The sequence below is a fragment of the Cuculus canorus genome, chromosome 11 (assembly GCF_017976375.1).
Source record: "Cuculus canorus isolate bCucCan1 chromosome 11, bCucCan1.pri, whole genome shotgun sequence".
Classification (NCBI taxonomy): domain Eukaryota; kingdom Metazoa; phylum Chordata; class Aves; order Cuculiformes; family Cuculidae; genus Cuculus; species Cuculus canorus.
In genome coordinates this window covers 4,869,653-4,892,850 of record NC_071411.1, presented here as the reverse complement: position 1 = coordinate 4,892,850, position 23,198 = coordinate 4,869,653, and the positions used below count along the sequence as shown (strand labels likewise).

The window sequence follows — 23,198 nt, the reverse complement described above, 5'->3', positions numbered from 1 at the left end:
ACTATGGAAGAAAGCAGGAAACTCAGAACACTTGTATCTTACGAGTACACAAAAGTATATTATGTATACAAAGAATATACAATTTTGAAAGGGCTCTCAGGCCTGCTTGTGATGTTTACATAGGGAGTTAGTATTGCCACTCTAGGCGTATAGGTAATATTTGCCTGAAAAAAAGTGATGCCATTCCCTGGATTTTCTTCTTTTTTTTTTGTAAAGTTGTATTTTTGCTCTGTATATCTAGTAGCACAAAGCTTGTTTTTCTACAAGTTGCTCTATTTTCAAAGATAATAGGTATATGTTAGAGTTCCAGCTTTTCTTCCTGATGTTACATGTGTGGCTCTATTTGCATTCTCTTGGCTCATGTTTTGTCAGATGCAGAAAATTATGTAATTAGTTGTGGGGTCTCATACCGTCATTTCAGAGATGTTTCCCATTTAAATTAAAGGCCTGTTCTTCTACCCAATCAGTAATTGTCTAGATCTTTTAAGATCTCCTTCAGCTTGATTTAATTGTTAAACATTAATTTAGTGGGAAAAAGGCTTCAAAGGGGAAAAAAAAGAACTGCTGGAGGGGCAAAATATTAATAGGTGCTTAAAAGCAAAACAGTAATTCTTCCCTTTCTAAGCCTGCAGCCCTTCAGGCCTAGTAGAAAAGAAACAATTGACTGTATTACAGGATTATATAGGTTTCATTGACTTAAAATGAACTGAAAGCAGCTGTAGGGAGATTTACCTTGTCTGTATTATTAGCCATATGAGGCAGAAAGAAAAACAATGTTTTGTTTGAATCAGAAAATACAATTTTCAATGGTGGTTTAGAAAAGGTTAGATAAAGAGAGCATTGCTTTTCAATAGAGAAAAAGGTGAATAGAAAAATTCTGTTTTGCCAGCATTATATACCATATGAAAAATTTCAGCCAATAGAAAAAGAAGGTATCTTATACTTGTAGGTTCTTTGTTTTCTTTAATTTCTATTGGATAATGTTTGAGTTTAGTACACTTGATATCTCTTTTACTTACTAATGATAGTAATACTTCACTCCTTTGGATGCTTCTACCATGCAAATAGAGATAAAGATCAAAAAAAGTATCAGTTATTTTTAAAAAAAAAATCCTTCTGCAGTCTGCATCTCATTGAAAAATACATTGCTACAGTTTTCCTGATAAGATTTCTGCCCTTGGTTGTGAAAAATTCTTATTAAGAAAGAACAGAGGGTTTTTTATATTAAAAAAAAAAACCTTCAGGATGCAAAGTTAGATTATATTTTCAAGATCCAGAATATTTCCTATTCGTGATTTTTTTTCAAATATTTAGGGTTATTTCATCTACTGCAGATTTTTCTGGAAACTGTACATGCTATTAACATGTAGTTAATAGCAGTTGCTTCATAAACTGTCTATGATCGTTTACTTCTGTAAAACACGTTCCTTTAATTCCAGTGATGTGCTGAGAATGAGAACTGCTCCCTCTCAGATAAAAGTGCACCGTTGTGCTACAGTGCTGGTGATAAGGCATCTGCACATGTACGCATTAACACAAATAAAACCGATGCCTGATATCAATAACAGAATATTACTATTTCAGAAAATACAAAACTTTGTTATATTAGGATTTCTCGTACGAGTTTCTTGTTTCTCTAAATTAACTTTTGTCTAAGGTGATCCTCTGTAGTCACATGCATTTGTTTGGCTGTGTTACTGAGTAGATTCTGCAGTACATAAAGGACTTTTTTTCCCCTCTGGGTTGTTCAAGTGCTTTTATATAAATGCATCCACAACAATATTCGTTATGATGCAGGGTGGAATTACGCAATTCTGAACATTACATTAATTGTGTGTTATTTGGGCTTTGCAGCAGCAACATTCCAGCAGAGCCAAACTGTGATTTAGAGATATGAAAAAAATAAATATAAACATTTTCTACGGAGCTAGAAGAAAAGCTGGAATGAAATTCTAAAAAATGTTTTCTTAACCTATAGACCTGCCGCTCCATAGTCCATTTTTGACTGGAGCAAAACCCAAGCATTCTGGGCTAAGGAAGGACAACTTTGTTTTTGTAGCTACGAGTGGCGGCTGTACCTATCACCCACTTACAGACAAAGGTCCTTCTTCAAAAAAGAGCCTACAAAGAGAGATGGGGCTGATTCTGTCTGCAGCAATGTAGCTTTGAAGTACATATTGTTGCATTCTGATACTCTGTGCATGCGGAGGCAGAGTTTTCCCATGTTTAAGAGTTGTCTTACACTTTCATATTCAATTCATATTTTTATGCAATATACAATTTCTCAAACTTTTTCCAGTGGAAAATGATTTTGAGATATTATAAATGGTATATTTTAGGACCTGCAGCACTAATGATCGCTCCTGAGCACATAATGATCATTTTGAGTTTGGTATAATTGTAGAAGAGATATTCTGAGCTCTCTGACATTCATGAGGTCAACATCCCATTAAACTACCAATTTTGCCTCTTCAATTCTTTTCTTAAATCATTCGCCAAAGAGTTATATTTCTCATAGCAACATAGCAGCTATTGCAAAACACAACTTCAAACTGGTGGACCTCATTTTTGGCTCTTGAGTTAGAGAAAGGCTGAATACTTTGTGACAGTAAAACATTTTTGATTTTTTTCAAATTTGTAATCTAGAACCACTATTTGCTGTTTTAAAAGGTAAGTCATAATTCCTAATCAACTTGAATTCAGATATATATATGTATATTTTTCAACACAAAGAAACTGAAAGTGGTGCAGTAGTATAGAAGAAAGCATTCACATCCCACTTTGATCTGTAGGTTGTTAAGGGACATCTCTGGGTTTACTAGCTGCTTTTTTGATTTTTACAGTGAGAAAATCTTGATACAGAGAGATTAAGAAACTTGTTCAAGCTATCAAAAGGAGCCACTAACACAGTCCGAGTTGAACGCTGAATTCCTGTCCTGTTCTTCACAATACTTAGATCGCAGGCTGGGAACATGACAATTGCTCTAGCATTGAGAGGAGTTTCTTTCCTGGAATCTCATCCCCAGTTTGCTTCTGCAGCAAGAAATTCCAACCTTCTTTATCTCCCATAATTTCCAGTAGGTTCTTCCTCCCTTATGCTATCAACGGATGCTTCTTGTTATCAATTTTGTCTTCTAATAAGTCCATTTGCCTGCCACTGTGTGTAGGAAGTGGATGCTTTCATTCAGGTCGGTGAATTTAATGCTCAAAAGTATTCACTCCTAATTGAAACTTCCAAAAGATAAGAGTTCAAGAAGGGAATTTGATATATTTGCTGTAGACATGTTGTCAGACTTGCTAAACACCATCCCAAACAGTGCTGGGGGTGGGAAGTGGAGAGTGGATACAAATGACCTGAAGCACATCTGAACTGTTTGCACAACTACGCATATGATTACTTGATATGTGCATGCATTTACTGTGCTGTAATTGCATGTCTGATGTACTTTTAGTTATGTATTTGTCTGTTAATCTGCTGAAGAAAACAAAAATATTAAACAAAATGAAACATTTCTAATGAGGAATTTTGTGTCATCCACAAATCCACAACAAAAAAACTAATCTGTATGGATTCTGAATTCAGTTTAGTGTTCTTGAGAAAGTGGATGCTGCTCGTAGGAGAGGAGTAATCTCCTTTCTTGGAAGTGACTTCCAATTATTTGTCTATGGGATGTACAGAATGTTCTTCTTCCTTAGGCAATGTTCTCTGTTCAGAATTGTGAGGGACATGTTCGTTGTGTTGTTACTGATCAACAGGAGTTAGGAATTATTGAAAGTTATCACACCTTCCAGGCATTTCAGGGCAGTAAAATATAACAAGAAGAGGCACATTTCCCTAAATGAATACATTTTCATCCAGTGGGTTATTCACTTAACCAGCATTAAAAGTAATCCTCTCTGAATCTCAGTGGCCACCTCCTACTCTTTTCCTGTCAGTCTTCATCTCCTGCAAAAGCATCAATTCAGCCTTCAAAAGAATAGCAGTTTGGCTAAATCACTGTGTAGCTTTCTGTAAGAAATACAAGAGGGATTCTGTAGAATTAGTGCAAAATAGCTCAAGGTCAGAAGCTCTTAATACTTTACATCATAATTAAAGTATTCATATTTCTCTCCTCTCCTCTCCTCTCCTCTCCTCTCCTCTCCTCTCCTCTCCTCTCCTCTCCTCTCCTCTCCTCTCCTCTCCTCTCCTCTCCTCTCCTCTCCTCTCCTCTCCTCTCCTCTCCTCTCCTCTCCTCTCCTCTCCTCTCCTCTTTTTCCCTTCTTTTTGATTTCCTTTTTTATTTTTTCCTTTCTTGTTTTTTATTTTCTTTTTAAGATGTAAAGGTATTTGTCTCATATAACATAATCCCCTCTTTTTATAACAATTTTATTTTCAGACGAAGCAGATCACACTGCTGGCCATTGTGATTTACTGCACACCAGCTTTGCAGAATATAATGGAGCGGGACGGTATTCTTTTTGATGCGGTTAATCTCTGTTATACTTGTGCCTCTCCTGAAAACTGTACTGTGTCAGAGAGTCTTTTGTAGCCAATGGTGACAGGAAGATCAACAGAGAGAGGTTGCTCCATTAACCTCTGAAGTAATGAAGTTGCATTTCAGGCAGTCAACACTCACGCTGCCAATTTATTATCATTTAAGAGGAAGTGAAACTACTTTAAGCCACTCTAGTGTCCACATTTTGATAAATACACAGATTGCTAATGTCCTAATGCTAACAATCAGCCTTGACGGGACCTCTGATGGTGTAGGATGCTGTGGCTGTGTGTCTTCTCAGTCTTACAGAAGGGTCAGTCTTCAGCACCAAGAAAACAGGCTAAGCCTATTTATTTCCATACTAAATATGGAGTTGTAGTTTTGCTGATAATGCCATCTTTATCTGTCCATGTTGAAATGCTGAAAGCAGATAAATCATTTGATCACAAATTTGTGTAAACTTTCAAAGGAATTTAATACAGATCTCCAGATTTGCTATGATTTGAGTTTCCCAGGGGATACACATTTGTAAGAGGATTACTTTCCATCTTAGAAACGGACATAAACAAAATGTTGGGAACATGTTTAAACCTTAGATCTGTTAAAATCCTGCAGGATTGTCTGACCTTATAAGATTTTCATGACCAATAGTCAAATCCTGTGAGAACAGCTTTCTGAGGAAGCAATAACACCAGTCTCCCCCACCTCAACAGTAAAACAGGCTTGTAAAAGAAAACACTGCAAAAGCTGGCATGACCATACCCCCATTCTTTCTGAGTTCTGCTCCTAGGCATGGTCTTTGGCACATATTTTTTTCCTGCTAAAAGTAACGTAATTTACATGTCTGGCTTTCCATAAGTAGTGAAAACACTTTTTATATATTAAAGTCCAGGTGGTTTCGTAGCCATATCATACATTCCTTTTCTCCCAGGGTGACATAAATATTTATTTATCCACAGTATTTCAGAGACACAGAATCAAGGTGGTCAGTTAAGTGCAGTCTGTTCCTGCTGGTTTCTTGCTGGATTTCTGATGTATTTGTATTTATGTTGTGGGCCAAGTTTTGCCTGCAGATGGGTCTCTGAGTGTTTGCTTTTGGGGACTATTTTGACATAGCTCCACTGATATAATTTGAAAGACTGTCTTCTGTGGGCTTTGGATGAATCCTTTTAGTGTCTTTCATCTGTGAAGAGAAAGCACTCTGTGTAAAGCTGGGGGAATGTTACCTGCATTTTATAAAAGGATATTGTTTATGAACAGAATACTCAGCCATATGGCCTCGTGCCCATTGTACGAGATGACTGTTTTCTAGCCTCTCCTGTCAATAGTCAGAGTCTTTTTCTCCCTCTGAGCTGTAACTCTTCTTGTTCTAAAGCAGGTTCTCCAGCTTGCTGCCTTTGCTTTGCTGCTGCATAAGGAAGGTGACTGCTTCTCCTTGCTTGGGGTTTTCTTTCACCAGCGATGGTTGGTGGCTTATGGAGCAAATGGTTGATGGTGCAGAGCTCTGCCAAGGTGGGAGTAAAGACTGTGGCCAGTACAGTTTCCTACCATAGCTCCAAACCTGGCAGACAGCATCCTGAGGTCTGCATCAATGCCCAGAGCGGCACAGCGTTGCTCTGCTGTTTGTCAGAGCTTGATACAGCCCTGGTGTCAGATTGAGGACTGTAACCATCTCCCGCGTGTGCCCCAAAGCTGCATTGAGAAATACAGCTTGGGAAGCTTAATGTATTCTCTCTCACCCCCTGTCTCCTTACCCCCACAACACATATTTCTCTGTACTGACACAACAGGTATCTCAAAACTCTCCCTTCTGTCTTTAGGCAGACGAGTTTGAAAAGGGCCCCCTACCAAGCTAGAGCACAAGGTTGCTGTTTGAGTACCTGCCTTGACACACGATGGTTGGCTTTTTCGGCTGCTCTCAGCTGGGAGTGGATTAGAGCTCTGCTTCCAGCTGTGCGCAGCTGGCGAGCCAGCAAGGACACCAACGGCCACCGCGCGCTGCTGGGGGGGCACTGCTGGGCAGGAGCGCGCTCAGGGTTAGGGCATCCACAGCATTCCCAGGAAAATGTTTTGAATATTGGGTGACCAGGGTAGGGTATTTCTGTCACCTCCAGAGCTGGTGGTGGCTGCCGAGCACTCGAAACTACCGATGTGTCCCGATGCAGTCCTCAGAGCTTCTTCATAGATGTGTTGCAGAGGAACTGCAAAAGCTGTCAAGAAATCTGTAGCAATGCTAAAACCAGAGAAACTTGGGCAACCCTCTGTGGGCCTGAACTGTTTCAACACTCTTTGCCCTCTCAACCCCTTGCTTAGTCCATATTACTGGCATTCATAAAGCAAACGAAACACTCTGTATGTGTGTGTTTGCGTGTGTGCGTAGAGGAGGAGAGGGGGGATACACGTTGTGTGGTATTGCAGAAAGATTTTGTTGGCATCGTTAACAGATTTTCAGGCAGTAAAGGTGTTAAAGGTGTTTTCATGTAGCACAAAATTAGTTTATATTTTGTATGCTTTTTCAGACAGGTAAGATAAGATTTGGCAATACTGCATCATAATTTGTAAACCTACAGTTTGTTGTTGCTTCGTGTCTGTCGTCTTCTAACGGTTTAAATATACAGTTCTCTAATCTAAGCTTCTTCCCTTCTACTCTTCGCCAAAGCGAACTGTTAGAGAATGTGAAATATATTCTTTTATTGGCTCTGACTTACAACCAAGTCAGTGAACTTTTTTGCGCTTACAACTAAAATTGGATTCTAACTTTCAAAAATTTATGACAATTGCTCCTTCTTGTGGCTTGAATGTTGACATATAATTAATTTAGGATTTCTTCTTGATATTTCCTGTCTAGGTTTGTACCTGTCATAAAAATATCCTTGGAAGTTTATCTAACAGCTGGAACACCATGCGAGTCATTTGAAATTTAGCAAAGAGATTTACTGGGGCCAACAGGAAGTGCTCAGAGCTGGATGGCATAAACATGTAAAAAAAAAAAAAAGCCCTTTTTATTCAGCTCTTTTAAGGGGTCACTGTACAGGCTGATAATGGCATAATCCTGAAAAATGCTGACACTGTGTCAGCCAGCAGCACTAGCACAGAAAAGGACTCCACAAGCGCGTACTGGCACTTTGTTGAATTAAGCACAGGATGGAATATGTTTGTTGCCTTCCCTCAATCCCAGCTGCCCTGCGGGTTTCAGCTCATTCTTTCAAGAAACCAGATATATTTCATGGGAATTTCCCACAAAATTTATGGTTGGACTCGATGATCTGAAAGGTCTTTTCCAACCTAAAAGATTCTGTGAAATAGTTTTGAAATCTTAATTTTATTCCTCTGCAGGATTTAAGGGATTCTGAAAATTCAAAATCTAGGTTGCTGAGACTTAATATTGAGGGACTGGGCATTAAAATGGCAGATGAAATTTCCTTTAGATGAATGTGAAATGAAGCATATGGGAGCAAAGCACCCCAAACACTACACACCAAAGGTCAGGACGTAAATTAGCTGTTACTTTTCAGGATAGAGATGTTGCAATTACTGTGCACAGTCCTCTAAATGCTTAGTTTTATTTGCAGCAGTAGTCAAAATACGAACAATATTATAAATACTTAGGAAAGAAATAGATGCATAAACCATAAACCATTTTTAACCCCTATTCCTGTTCAAGGTTTGCCTACATTTTTGCTATTCCACACATTTCTGATAAGCTACTAAGAACAAATAGTGAGTGCAGAAGAGGCTAGGAAAAAAAAAGGATGATGACTATGATAGAGATTTAGAAGCGTTTCTACACGAAGAGAGATTATTGCAATATATTTCAGCTTGGAAAAGAGAAATATGAGAATGAGAAGTCTCTAAAATCATGAATAGTTGGAGGGTGTGAATATGAAATGACTGGTACATTTTCCCACAATTATGGGCACTTACTGAAACGAACAGGCGGTGGATTCGAGGTAGAATACAAGGCAACACTTACTCAAATAACAGGTAACTCTTGCTCTCTGCCATGCCAGTTGCAGAGAGCACAAGCAAAATATAAACTAGAATAGTGCTAAATGGTTTGTGAATGGTATGGGTCTATTGATGGTTATCAATGCAGTTATTAATTGGAATGTTCCAGATCTAGCAGGGACCCCTAAGGTCTCAGGAGCACATGTATTGCACGGAGCCTGGAGAAGGGCAAGCCCCGTTTCCTTCTGCACAGGGATAGTGGAAGGTGTGAGTTCCTGATCCGCACTTGGAACTTTGGAAGAGAGCTGAATTAGAAATTATTGCTGAAACAAGCTGCATTTTCTATGAGCCTACAAAACCATTTGTGTTCCTTGTTGTGTCGGTGCTTAGTGGTGGAAGATAGGTACCTTGGGGAATTAAAAATAAAGTTGTATTTAATGAAATGAAAGTAAAGATCCCAAAACATTCCATTGGGGGAAAAAAAAAACCAAACCTGCAAAGGACATAGGTGATCCTCCTCTTCTATTTTTATGTCCTGTATTTGTGATCATGGGACTTGCATGAGAAAATGAGTAGGGTTTTATGTTGGTTTTTACATGACTGTTAATTGAACTCTGTTAAAAAGCTGTTCCTGGCTTAATCAATTGGTTCTGATGATAAAATAATTGATAAATTACAGTAACTGTGGATGGTAGAAAAACTGGCTTGTTCAAAAGCACAAATACTTTAGACAAATTTGTGAAAAGTTAGTTTGTCTTGATCTATGCAAATATTTTTAACGGCAAGGTTTTCTCATCAAAAAAAATATACTGAAACCATGAGTTTTTCTCACTTTCCTCACATTTAATATTCTAGCCCTCAAACTACAATACATTAAATTCAAATATGAGTGGTCCAGCCGTACTTTTTTGCTGAATTTCCCACATCTTTGTGTCCAGCTGTCATATTCTTTATATTGCACAATCCACTGTGTCTCATATCCAAAGTGTATAAAAATGAATGTGTAGGTGTATGTAGCAACAGTGACCTATAATATACCTTTAAGTTCAAGCAGAAAATGAGACAAAGTATGAGGAAAGTAAATCCAGAGGATTAGAATTAAATGGGCTGGATAATTTTATCTATATTTAGAATAAGTAAAGAGAAATTAGGATGTGTTCTTAAATTTGGTTTTCTCTTCCTCTATTGGATGGTCTAATAAGAACAAGGTTCTGGAAAGTAAACGTAAAACTATCATGGCTTTCTTGTGATATAGTTGTTTCACTGGAAGAGATTTTTTTCTATTCTCTTTAAACTTAATGGAGTAATGATCAAGGTTTGGACTGCTATCGTTGTTATCATTGTTCTTATTTTCCAAGTTGTTTCTATGGGTTATGTTCCACTCTGGGCTTTACTTTTTCCTCAGTGGGTTTGACACATTTGTGCAAGAACAAGAAGAGTGTCATCTGATTTTTTTTTCATTGTTTTTAATTAGCAAATTGTTGATCTCAAAAATACTTTTGTGAATTACTCATCTTGTGTTTTATCTTGTTCTAACAAAAAAAAAATGCATTATGCAGGGAGAGTAGACGGTGATGATATCACAGAATTACCATCCCTCAGCAATGAGTTGGTCAGAGATTGGCAACTGAGACTGACAGAGGGGTAAGAGCACTGCTGAAGAGAATGGGGAGAAATAAAGCTTAAGAAAGCAGAAAAATAGGCAGAGAAAAAATAGAGAACGTCTGTGCACAATTGGAATGGGAGATTGAGAGGGGATAGAAAATGGGCATGGAGAATTGGAGTTCTCTAGAAAAATTACTATAGTGTAAATTGTGATTAATGATGGACTGTAGTGATTATTTTTGCTCATAAGGTTACTAACAATGAAGTTCATATTTTAGATCTGTGTGTTTACCTGTCATTGGACAATTGCATAGAAGATATGATCATCTCCTTTGGAAATCTTGCAATCTAAGCCTCTGATCTCGCTAACTCTTACAGACTTGCTTGCTTTTAATTTCACAAATGGCTAAAAAGATGGTATTTGGAGATTTGGGGGGAATAGAATTTTGCTTAAACAAATTTCTCGTTGCTATCTTATTATTTCCCTTTATGCCATAGTGATTATTGTTGGTATGCTGATAACAGGGTCTTTGATCTGCATGGCATGTGTTTTATGCATGCCCTTAGTAAAAGGATAGCCTGTAAGGTCCCTTTCAGGATGGAGTCTTAAGCGTTATCCTAATGTTAGATGCACATACATGTCTCACTTAGATTGAAAACTAAAACATATGCCTATATGCTTACCAGACTGGTCCCTATGTCTTCCCTATCGTGCACTGAGAAATGCGTGGGCAGACCCATAATTGTGGAGAAGCTCATAATATTGGGACCTAAAGTATAAAAATCATTGCATAATTAGACCACACAAGTTAGATTTCAAAATGCTGCGTGTTGTTTGGATGGGTATTTAAAAAATAACTAGCTGTCAAGCGTGTATGGTCATGTTCACACTGCCACACACAGTCATTGTAATGCTTTAGCAGTTCAAGGAGTTTTAAGTGGATCCAGCATTGGTCTTACTTCAAATAGACCAGACCTACTAGCACTTTTCTTAGCTGTATCTCTTTCTTTTTGACATTAAAAGATGCAACTGTAAATATCACACTTCACTTTTAGGAGTAGGATCAAATCATGAACCACGTAAAATAAAAAATATTTAGGATCATTGGAGGGAAGAAGATCTGAGTGCATCTCATGTACTGCAAAACAGGCTTTGGTATATAACAAAACTCTGACCTCTCCTTTGGCATATTGATTTCTTTTCTATTATTAGTAATACAATAAGCATACCTCATAATGCCCTCCACAGCACAGCTAGTATTTAAATATAACTAATAGGATAACTTTAAAGAACACAGGGCTATTAACTAGCAGAACAACCTAATGAAATGGCATGTTAATGGTTTACCTAAATTATGAAGTATAGATAGGGATGTACAGCTGTTGGTACAAATATTCAGATCACAGAGCAATACTCTGAAGCTCATTAATTTATTGCTGACTTTAGAAGATAAGCAATCTAAGGTGATTGGAAAAGCAGACGCAAGCCATTAGATACATCTTTATTAATTTTCTTATTATTATTTGGCTAAGAAAAAGATAATCCCAGCAAACTTCTGCCAATTTATTCAAGTCATCTGCCCTAAGGACACCACGCTATGCCCTGCACTTCCAAGGAGACTTGTCCTCTCTAGCCAAGAATCCAGCCTTTTCCTAAGGGAAGAAATAAGCCCACACATGAAGTACCTCAAACTTGCACTCAACCCTCACCACCTCTCTTCCTCTCGACTCCATCCAGCCTTTGGATACATCAAAAGGTGGAGTACAGCCCTTGTATGCCTGCTTATTGGCTGGAATGCTTTTGGATTAAACTTCCTCCCCACAACCACCAAATTTATTAGTATTTACTCTGGTATAACATCTAGTAACCAATATGCTTCTAACAACAGAGTGTGGTGACAGCCACAGTAACTAGGGTTATCCAAGCACAACAGCCCGCCAATTTTAGCTGTTAAATATTGACTGACTCTGGTAGGATGCATGAGGTGAAAACCAAGTCAATACTCTCTACAACCGGGCAAATATGTATGAGATTTTAAGAATTTCCTTCTAGTCCCAAGCTATCAGCCAATCTGAAAAGATGACAGGAAAAATAAGTCCTACAAATTCTAGAAATTCCCCACATCCAGAGCAAAGCCACAGCTATGACCTCGCTTGGCTCAGGCAGAATTCTAAGAACAGAAAAGAAACCCTCCTTCATCACTGGTGGCCAAAGCAAGAATGTGCTTTGCCTTTGATAGTATTTTTGTTCCTCCAGAAGGAGTGGCCAATCATTTCTGTGGATCAGCGAGTCAGAACATACTGAGGCCTCAGCGGCGCTGCCAGCAGCAGTGAGCCGCGTGCACCCAAAGGGTGACAACACCGGATTAAAAACCCTGTTACCTCACTCACGAAGAAACAGGGGAGGGCACCAGGGAAATGCATGTGGGCAGAAAGAACAAAAGATTGCCAACCCCTTCCCTTCTTCACCTGTGACCTGTCTTTATCGTTCTCTGCACATTTAACGGCTTACGTAAGCTGTAGCTTTTTTAGGAATGAGGGCAGCAGCAACACCTAACAGGCTTGAGGCATATCTACGGACTGGGAACGCCTGGCTGCGAGGAATCTGCAGGGATTTACAAAACATGGGACCTCATTGCAGCTTTGAAAGGCAAAGAGAACCTTCAGAGCTCATCATCAAAGCATCCCCATCAAAGTACAATAGCAACCTTGCACCAGTCCCTCGAAAAAAATTAATCCTTAGGGAGACAGGATGGATACCATTCTTCTAATTTTTATCTCAAATTAGAGTTTATAATTTAGATCTACCCCTCGGTTACGTCTGTGATATCTCCTTTCATTAATTTGATTAATCTTTCTTGTCCAGTTCACAATCCAGATTTTAAAATCTGAATTCAGTATATATTTTATCTTAAAGAAATGAAAAAATGAGAGCAGTGGGGAGTGTTGATTGAAATAAGTGGATGCTCATAAGTGAAACTTATCCCAGTTGAGATTTTAGTGGGTTCTTTCTTTTCTGTTTTCATTTTGCAATGGATTTCTAGCAACAAGGATTTCTCTATCCAGTGAAAATCCTCTCTTTTAAGAGAAAACAGTATCTTGAGCTTTCCTTTTTTGAAAAAAAAAAAAAAATTAACAAAACATGCAGCGAGTTGCAATTAAATTTCAGTTAACAAAATGCAAAAATACACCCAACCTCCATCTGCCAAAAATAAATAGTTTGAACAGTAATTTCACATCCCTGACAATGACGACTGTGTTTATGACATATTTCTGGTGCCATACTGCACCCTCCTATCACTGCCAGCTTGCGTCCAGTATTTAGAAATAAAACAGAAACACATTGAACTTGCTGAACTCCGTGTTGCCACACTGCAACTCTAATGGGCTTAGTGACCACAACCTACAGGGGCCAGAATGTGTCAACAGCAAAAGGGCCAACCTCAATCACTGTCTGTGCTTTTACAAAGTTGTTACACGTTTAATTCTTTGCAGCTTAGTTCTCCTGCTGTTTTGGCTGCTCGAAACCAAGGCTCATATATTGCAGCAGCCTTCTCTACCTCATATAATGCCACAAAGGTCCCAGCAGGAGACCTTTCAGTGGAGCAGACAAGCCACAGGCTAGGGCAAACAGGGCATCACAACTTCCTAATAAGATGACTTATTAGATTGGGGGCTTGACACAGCTTTTATTTAACCACTTCTTTTCCCAGCAACAGAAACACGAACTGTCTGTCTGCTCGGAGCACAGCAAGCGGTATGTGGATTTGCAGCAAGCGCTGCCACACGTGTTCAAGCCGGTCTGTAAGCAAAGCAGCATTTCCGATGCCATCTATATCACTGTATCGATACATTAACTTTGCTCTTCATGTCGGTTTTCCAGCCGCATTATTTTTTTTATTATATTAAATTAATGCTTTGCCACTGGATTGGTCACTGCCTATTCCGGACTTTGAGTGGGCTTGCAGAGGGTTGGCAGCGAATGGGTTAAACAACTGAAAAGGCAGGATCAGTTTCCTGCCTGCACTTGCAATGGCCTAAGGCAGTGCCTGCTGTTCAGGAGTTAGAGTGAGTGCCTTGCCTTGTCCCAGGTGGCAGACAGGCAAACCATGTTATTAAGAAGCAGAGATCGCAAAACCTTGATCTTCAAAAAAGGCCCCTAATTAGTCCCTAGCATGAGAATAAATGGCATTCCACATCAGCAAGGATGAAAAAAAAGCTCCTTCAGATTTCATTAAGTAATCTCTGCTATTGACAGTTTTTAGGATCACATTGGGAACTCTTGTTGTTTGAACCACTTCACCCAAGAACTCTTCTTTATTTGTCACTTCTGTTTCATTTAAGCAGTAAAAAAAAGTCTTAATGGTCTCACATGCTGCATCTTAAGGAAGTCATAAATGTCTTGACAAAGAGCTCCATGCCCTGCACTGTTGAGTCACTGCTGCCTCCATGAGTGGCTCTTGGCTTTGCTGGAGTCGATGGAAATTCTTCCATGATCATCAACGTGCTCCAGCTCAGCCCACTGAAGAGCGCTTAGTCTGAAGCCATCCTTAACATTTCCCATAAACCTCTTTTTAATTCAGTGTGAAAGTGACAGATTGAAGAATATGTGCTGACTTTTCTCATCTTTCTGAAGAGCTTTGGGCTAGACTTGTTTAATGAAAACAAGTTTATTAAAAAAAAAATGTCTTTCAACTCTTATACCTCTTGTCTAATTTTGATTTATATGCATTCCCAGTAGAGAAGGCATCCTTGTCCAAATAATCTCAAGGTTCATAAACTTCATCTAATTTTATCATATAATTGTACAGTAGTTTTCAAGGACTCTTATTCTCTAGAGGGCTTGAATCCATTTGATTTTATTCATCCCAATGGTATCTGCTTTTATCCCTAACTGAGATTAACAATTCTGGCATTATAGCAATATGGAAAGTTCATCACACTCATGCAGTGATTCTACCACCAGCTGCAGATCCTTCTGAAGTTTACTGTGTAATGAATAAAAAACATAAATAGCAACAAATGGGCTAAATAATTTCTTTGCCAGAATTGGAACAAAGTTAATTTTGTCGTTATAAATAACTTCTTATACTGAAGTTTCTTGTGAACCTTTCAATATTTAATTAAGTCACACAGTTTCTAGAACTTTCTTTTAAAATAGTTTACTCGTGCATTTACCATTAAGCTTTATTCCAAGTAACTATAAATCATTGAAAAAGTGAAAAGAAAAATGGTTCTACTTTTACAATGTAGCTGAGAAGATATTTTCTAGCCTCTAAGAAATACGCCCCAGAATGGCTTAATCAAAATGAAGAGTTATTGTTATCAGGGATATTTCACGTTATTATAGAAGAGAAAATTTTAGATTAGAATTTTGTACGCTAGGTTTCTTTTCTGCAAGGATTAGTGCGTTAAGAGCAGAGGAGGCCACCTTTGCCTTGGTTTACCTGAGCGTCGTCAGACAGTTGCAGATCCCCTAGGTAACATTTCCTTAAGTGGAGTTTTTAAGAATGACTCAAATTTGTTCTCCTCCAAGCAGGCTGTTTACTTTCTGTGTTCAGCATTCTCCAGATAATGTGCAGTGCTGCACTTACCGTTCAAATCAAGAAACTTCCTTTAGCATTACTTTAACCTGTGGGTTTTATTGATTTGAGATGTAAGAAGCTGTATGCCAAAACCTCGGTTATTTTAACTAGTTCTAAACAAGAAAGACTAACATCAGTTTTGACAACAAACAAAACCAGGTTTTGTTCTATCTGTTATGTTTAAAAGATTCCAATTTCAAACCAAACACAACTTGTGGTTATTCTGTCAGATATTTATATAGCCACTGGGGCGCCATAGTTATGCACCGCATACATCATTGTATTTTTAAAATGTACTTAATGAACATTTTTTCTTTTCTGGTAACTACTTCATTGCCTTAAATGAATGCATTCCAATAGAATTTGTAACAAATGAGCACTTTGTGTTTGCATTAATGCCAAACACGTTTAACAAATTTTTAACAAGGAACACTGGCAAAAAGCCAAACTCCTAGAGGGACACTGAAGGAATGCTATAAATTTAAACTAGATTTTACCTTTTCACTCAACTCAACAAGTGTCTTAGGTGTCTCTGGCATTTCGGCATTGAAAGTTTTCTACGTAGGTTGGATACAACTTTATGACTTAATAATTTGTCTTCTTTGCCCTCTTTGCCAAAGATTTTCACATCAATGTAACAGGCGTTAACAGGTTACTGTATTCTTTAGAAAGAGAGGTGGGTTTTCATTCTTTCCATGAGAGTTAGGCCAGGAGGAAGTAGCAAAACCAGTATTTATTACCAGGATTGTAATGACAGAGAAATTGAAGTAGTGTATATCATGCCGTTTTCATATCTTAGGTGGAGGGAATTATGTAGTGGAGATCTGTGCTACCTAATATTGTTTCTTGTGCTGAGATGCAAATATCTGGACTGTGATCCTGTTTGCAGTTGCACTTCAGGGCCAGGGGAAAAGCAGCCCGCAGTGCTCCCACTGGTCTGAGCTCTGGGCTCGCACAGAAGCCACGAACAGATTTTTGGCTGAATCAAACATCTGGGGGGGATTCTGCAGTTGTTGAGTTGTGCCCACATGGTACATGTCATTACAGACCTTGGGAGTCACCTAGTCTGTAATACGTCGGTGTTAAAAGTGCTACAAACCACGTGCTTGCTCTTTACTTGTAATGTAATATATTAATTTAATTTTTACTATGTTATTTCAGTTTTAATCAACTTCAGGAACTGAAAAATAATAATACTTAGCACTCATCCAAGACTATTAAGGCACATTACAAACATTAAGCCTTGTGAATTCCTGTGCGGAGCGTTATGTTATCCCTGCTACAGCAAAGAGCAAGTTAGGCACAGGAAAATCACACAACTTTTTCCTTAGTCACACAATAAGCTAGGGACAGAACTAAGAACAGTAGTGTGCCAGGGCTTTGTCTTAGTTAATCATGTCATTCTTTACATGATTTGGACAGACAAAAGTAAAAATTGAGAATGCATTTTTTTTCTTCATGTCATTTAGATTTTGTTGTTACAAGAGGCACAATTGAGTTCCAGGAGGTCACTTGAGAAGTACTGCTCTTTAGTCTAGTTACTCATTTTCAGAAAATGGAATAATTTCCCATCGTTTGTTGGTACTCTGATCGCAGTAATGATGAATGAGTCCAGAGAAGGAAACAGGATTTCATCCTGACAGCGTTTTAAAAGACGTCACATTATAATGCAGATGCTTTGTCGTAGATTAAGGAGCAGAAATAGCCCTAACGGGTTTTCATTAATGATATCCTTCTCTACTAACATTTGGTCAGATACCAATTCCCTGCAATAAACTGGCTATTCCCTCTCTTTCCGACTCACTAATTACCATATCAGTTGTTGGCCTTTTATGTAGGTACCATGTGTAACAGGTTAGGAGAGGGCAATTTAAGCCTATGTGAATGGGTATCTGTTTTTGTATCTGGGTGCTTGTTGCAAACATTTGGAAAGCATATGGAGCATAATGGACATTAACCCAGATGTCAAAAATAGCCTGCATTTTACTACTGTTGTTAAACAGTTTCCCCTTTAACCCCTTTGTGTTTACCCACCCTCTCCAGCTTGTTTCTGCAAATCACTGCCGAGAGGAAAGGATTGGAGGTAAAAAGTAGTAATCAGGCAGGTGTCTTTATCCAAAGGAAAAACAATCTGAACAAATATTTGTGGGCTACTACACTTTTATATCTTCACATCCTTCTGCTGTTTTCATTGACTGGTATCTAATGGGACTGTCAGAGGTGCCAAACTCATAAGACTGAATTCAGCTGGAGCGCTGCTGAATCTCAGGCCCAATGTCTGCTACCAGGTTTTATTTCTGTTTTAGAGGTTCAGTGACCTATACCAAGTACAGCATTGGAGAAACAAATATAAATTTAATTTACTCAACGTCGGTTGGTATTTGACAGCAATATCCTTTTATATATTTATTTGACTTACTTGAGAAATACTTTGCATTTCCTACCTGTGGTGAACAAGTTTTTGTTACACTTCCAATACGTATATGGTTTCCTGATGAATGGGTGGGTTGATTAAGAGGGTGGGGTTTATTCGGGGGGTTCATTCTATACTAAAATCCTGAGGAAAATTTGGGGAGCAAGCCAGAGAAAGGTGGTAGTCTGTGATATGTTGTTCTTCCTCAGATTGGACACTTTATTCTGGGTTCTTATTTTTAAAAGCATAAATGAGTGTTAATTGCAAAAGAACTTCAGCTTGTAAAATATCAAGTATATTGAAGATTTGCTGTGATTATGTTTTAGTGAACCTGTTAAAAAAATAATGACATTTTTGTGCTACGGTTTCTGGAATGTACTCTCCTCGTTAATTTATATGGGGGCTTCCTATGTCTATATATCTCTTTGAACGATGATTAAGAAATACTCGGCACACAAAAGAATGGGAACTATGCACAGTTCACAAAACGTAACGCATGCTCTGACTTACAGTTTTCATAAAACGTTTGCAATGATTTTATGTGCCAGAACTAGTAACATGATCTACTTTAGGAACTCCCTGGCTTTCCAGCTCTGCAGAAGTCATTTTTTTTTCTCCATTCAAGGGCCAGATCCCAAACCTGTTAAAATCAGTGGGAACCCTTCCACATTTCGGTGGGCATTGGATTAGTCCCTAAGTGTTTTAACCAGAAAAATTGTACCAACTTCCCATTGGAGAAGTAAAACTGTTAATTTAAGTTTGTATTATATAAACCGTTATATGTTGCCATATTTGCCACAAAGACATGAACTTGAAAATAGGGATTTAAAATGATTTGCAAGTTTATTCTGTAAACACAGTTTCACTTTAATTCACAGAATAATTACTCTGCTAATTATTAGGTTCTAAAATTTAAAGAGGTGTTTTAGTCAACTAGTTCTATTTACAAAGCATAACAATTTTTCAGCTGTATGCAAAAATGTGAGCATTCTATGGCAATTTATTCTTCATAGAATTGGATCTTTTGGAAACTTCTAAGGTTACATAAATGTAAGGGCAAAAATGAAGAATCCCATACATAATGCATTTCTACATTTCTAGAAACAAAGTGAGTAGATAAATGAACAACTGTCCTGTAAAGGAATCACTTAATTCCTCCCACTCATCTGATATACAGATTATGTGAATAAGACTAATTCACTGTGCTCTGTTCAAGAACACTGTGCTGTTTGCTTGCAATAGAACTAGTGTAACAATAAAAATCATTCAGGCCTCACTCTGTAGTCACTTGCAAGTCACACACGGAGCCTCATCCAAAGCTCAAGGAAAGCAGGAAGACTCTTTCCATTGACTGACTCAGACTTACACCAGTTACCACTTCCGAGCGTCTCCTATTTCAGCAATGCCAGACAAGCCATGAAGAGCAACAGTCATTGATTAGTGATTGCATGGCTGAAAACACATAACAGATTGTTGTATAGTTTAACTTTCATCCATCTGAGTTTCTCGTGTCCATAAAACCTTTCTCCACTGTTTCACAAATTAAAGTGGGCTCGAAGTGCTTAAAAATCAGAATAAAATATTGGGTTTGGTACCTTCAGTTCTGGAGTGTTGCTAGAGGTCCTACATATTCCCACCTGCCATGGAACTGAGTAGGAATAACTGGATTACTCCTTTGGTTTCCAAATAAAAATATTTGCTTTTACTAATAGCATTTCCACTTCAAAGCTATTGTGCTTACAGATAAGATCAGAAAAGTCACTATTTACAGAATCACAAGCACAATAGAATTTAAAATTTGGAATTTAAAATCTTTCCCAGTTAGGAGAACTCTTGATACAAATAAGCTGTGAAATTAATTGCCACCCTATGCACACAATAAGTGGGTTCAAATCAAATTTAAATCCTCCTTTAGTCCATAGTCCCTAGAAAAGCGATGTATCCACTGAGGTCTATGAGAACCGTGATTAGATGAGCCCTAGGTTGCCTTGTATGCTTCAATCATGTTACTAATTAGAATTTTTATTCCCTTGTTACAGTTGTCAGAGGAACTAGCAAAGAGGAAGAAAACAATGTAGCAGTGGAAGGTAATGATGGTAATCTATTGCATTGGATCTCCAAACATGACCATGATATCCTGGAGAAGATCACAGATGCAGAAAATTAATGCTAAGGTTGATACCTAATGAAATGCTGCATTAATTGGCATTTTCTCCATTATTTTTTGTAGTCTATTCTGAAATTAGATACTTTGGAAAATAATGAAGGAACTCAAGCAGAAATTGAGTTGAAGCAAGATCTTCATTTCTGTTTTTAGAGGGTCTTGCAAGTTACTCTGTTTTCACAAAGAAACCATCTGTTCAGAATATTATTTTTTAATGAAGTTTGGTTAAACAGGTTATTTAACTAATTTTTGGTAAATTGATATTGATTTCTATGAGTAATTCAGATTCTCTTAGGTGTGGTATCTGCATTTGCTGATTATACCTAGTCTATTCTAAAGTATCATTTCTATTGCACTAGATTATCAAAGAGGTATTAGTAAATTGCTATAAAAGGGTGTTGGCATTAATCTTACCCCCAGTTAGATGTGGGCTTTTCCAAATGATAAACCCCAAGCCTTTACCCTCCTCTGTTTTCTTACATCTACTGATAAAATAATAACAATTAAAAACAAAACCAAAAAAACATTGATAGTATAACCGGTATTAAGCTCTGGGCCAGGTTGGAAATGAAATCAATTTTTGGTACTAATAACTGATGACAAAGATTAGATTTATGAAAATATGGTGTGTGTCTCTGACAATGCATAGGACATCTAATTTGAGCATAAATATAATATAAATAAGATTATATACAAGATGTATCTATTCCTGGATGGTAAAAGCTTGAGGTGTATGTAAATATATATGTATGTGTATATATGGGCATATACACAAGGACGTATCAACCTTTTACCATCCAAATCCATACAGGTTTTCAACAATAAAAGCTGGGACTCTTTAAAAAAAGAAAAAACACACAAAAATAAGATAAAATTGCTGTGAATACAGTATATGCACTAGGTCTCCTGTAAATGAGGAACTGTTTGTTATTGTTTTCTGCATTGAGAAACAATCTCCAATGAATCTTTGATGTTAAAGAAAATACCAATGAACAAACAGCTCTTAAAGGCTGTTTGTATCAACAAAATGTATCTGGTAAAACAAATTTAAAGCACATGAAAGGAAAAAAAAACCAACATGTGAAGTCATTACATTCAGTAAGAGAATATAACTGATAGTCAAATCACTACCACTTCTCAAGGAGAGGATCCTAATGACTCCACGAACATTTTCAGCCAGTCTGGCAAACGTGCAAATGTGTGGCTATTTTATTGAGGCATCTTTTTGTCCATGGAAGAAATGCTTCCATGCTGATGGGAGTTGGAATAGAATATCTGCATTTTTAAAGGACAAACAATAAATTTAAGCATGGGTGGCCTTAATCCTTCGTAGTTTTTCTTTGCTGCTGTAAAAAAAAAAGATAAATCAAAATGGATACTCCTGAAGTCTTGCACTGAACTTAGAAAAATTATTTTTTGAACCTGTGGTGCAATCAACCCTAAACATCCTACATGAGCCATACGTATAGTAACCCCTTTAAAATTATTGTCTAGAGATTATATTTTATTTATTTGTACCATGATTCTTGGTGCAATCAAAGAGCAATTTATTCGAGCAGAGGTCCTGCTGGATGCTACTGTCTTCAGTAAATAGAGTAAAATGTATAGAATTAGTATAGCATAGATAATCCCGATTTCATTCATGTTTAAAAAGTTTGTCCTTTAACTATCAATGGCATTTTAGATCTTTGTTTTTAAAACTGCAAAGCTTTTGGGAGTATATTTAGCACATATGACAAATGTTGCACTTGGAAACTCAGACAACAAAACTAGTTTCTCATGACAAATTTGTTGTCACAGTAGGGGACAATCATCTGTGTCTCTTACAATCAGGTCTTTACCTTAACTCTGCAACTGAATACTTGAAGTAAGAAATAAACTAGGGGGGAAAAATAGGGTCACAGATACAAAGCTGTATAGTTAGATATTTATATGTATGTGCCAATTTTGTCACAGATATTATTTTAGGGGCATTTTTGCTCCACTCATGTTGTTAAAAGTATTGATCTAAACTTTTATCAGGGCCTACAAGTTAGCCCCTAAAGAGAAAGTTTTCCCTAAAAAGAAAGCTCCTCCTTTCTTCCTTTCTTCCTTTCCTCCTTTCTTCCTTTCTTCCTTTCTTCCTTTCTTCCTTTCTTCCTTTCTTCCTTTCTTCCTTTCCTCCTTTCTTCCTTTCTTCCTTTCCTCCTTTCTTTTTCTCTTCCCTTCTTCCTTTCTTCCTTTCCTTTCTTTTTCTCTTCCTTTCTTTCTTTCTCTTTTTTTGTTCTTTCTTTTCATTTCGTGTATTACTCTATGATGTCTGGAGAAAATCTTTTCATATACTAAAATAGAATCTCGGGGTTTACAATAAACACTGTGATGTTGGGAAATATTTTATTTGAGCAATGTTTGGTAGGTTTTTTCCCCCCTTTAGGTGTAAAGAAGTGAACCAACTTTTGGTTAACGTTTAAGATAACGATTATTATTTTAATGTGAGATCAGTCTTGTACTGCATTTTTTCTTTCATTTAAATGTACAGTATGAATTTTGTATTTAATGAATTTTGTGTATCCAGTATGCACGTACCTGCACATCGACTTTCATTTGAAAGTGGGTTTCGATTTATTTTTTAAACAGTGTTTATGAAAAGACCTCAGATGTGTCGACATAAACTATATCTGCAATGTTATTTTTGTGTGTGTAGGGTGACGTTTGAATGTGATGTTCTGCAGCAATGGGTCAGTATTCCCTATCTACCTTAGATCATCATTCTATAGTGCTTCTTGTAATATTTTTTTCAAGTGAGTGGCATGTTCTGGATTGTGATATCGATATATGGTTAAGGACATTGATATGAAACTAAGGAATTCCTAGAAATTACCAGTGGGCATGTAATAGACAGTCATTGTAACTTAATGTCTAGTAAAGTGTAAAGTACTAAGGTATTTAGAATTCATAACATTGTTATCATGTGTATGGGAAGTATTTAGTGTTGATCAGCTTGTTTATATTCATCAAATAAACTTTGT

General features: G+C 37.4%; 1 protein-coding gene across 17 annotated transcripts in view; it reads left to right on the top strand.

Moving 5' to 3' along the window:
• The window catches only part of ERC2 (ELKS/RAB6-interacting/CAST family member 2), a 416,897-nt gene extending 393,699 nt beyond the window's left edge, over positions 1–23,198 (top strand). For 15 of the 17 annotated variants that reach the window (XR_008451688.1, XR_008451687.1, XR_008451686.1 and 12 more), the window contains one exon: positions 20,066–23,198. The gene's annotated coding sequence lies outside the window, so the exon portion shown is untranslated. The remainder of the gene's footprint in view (positions 1–20,065) is intronic. The other 2 variants (XR_008451684.1, XR_008451683.1) reach the window with 1 other exon arrangement.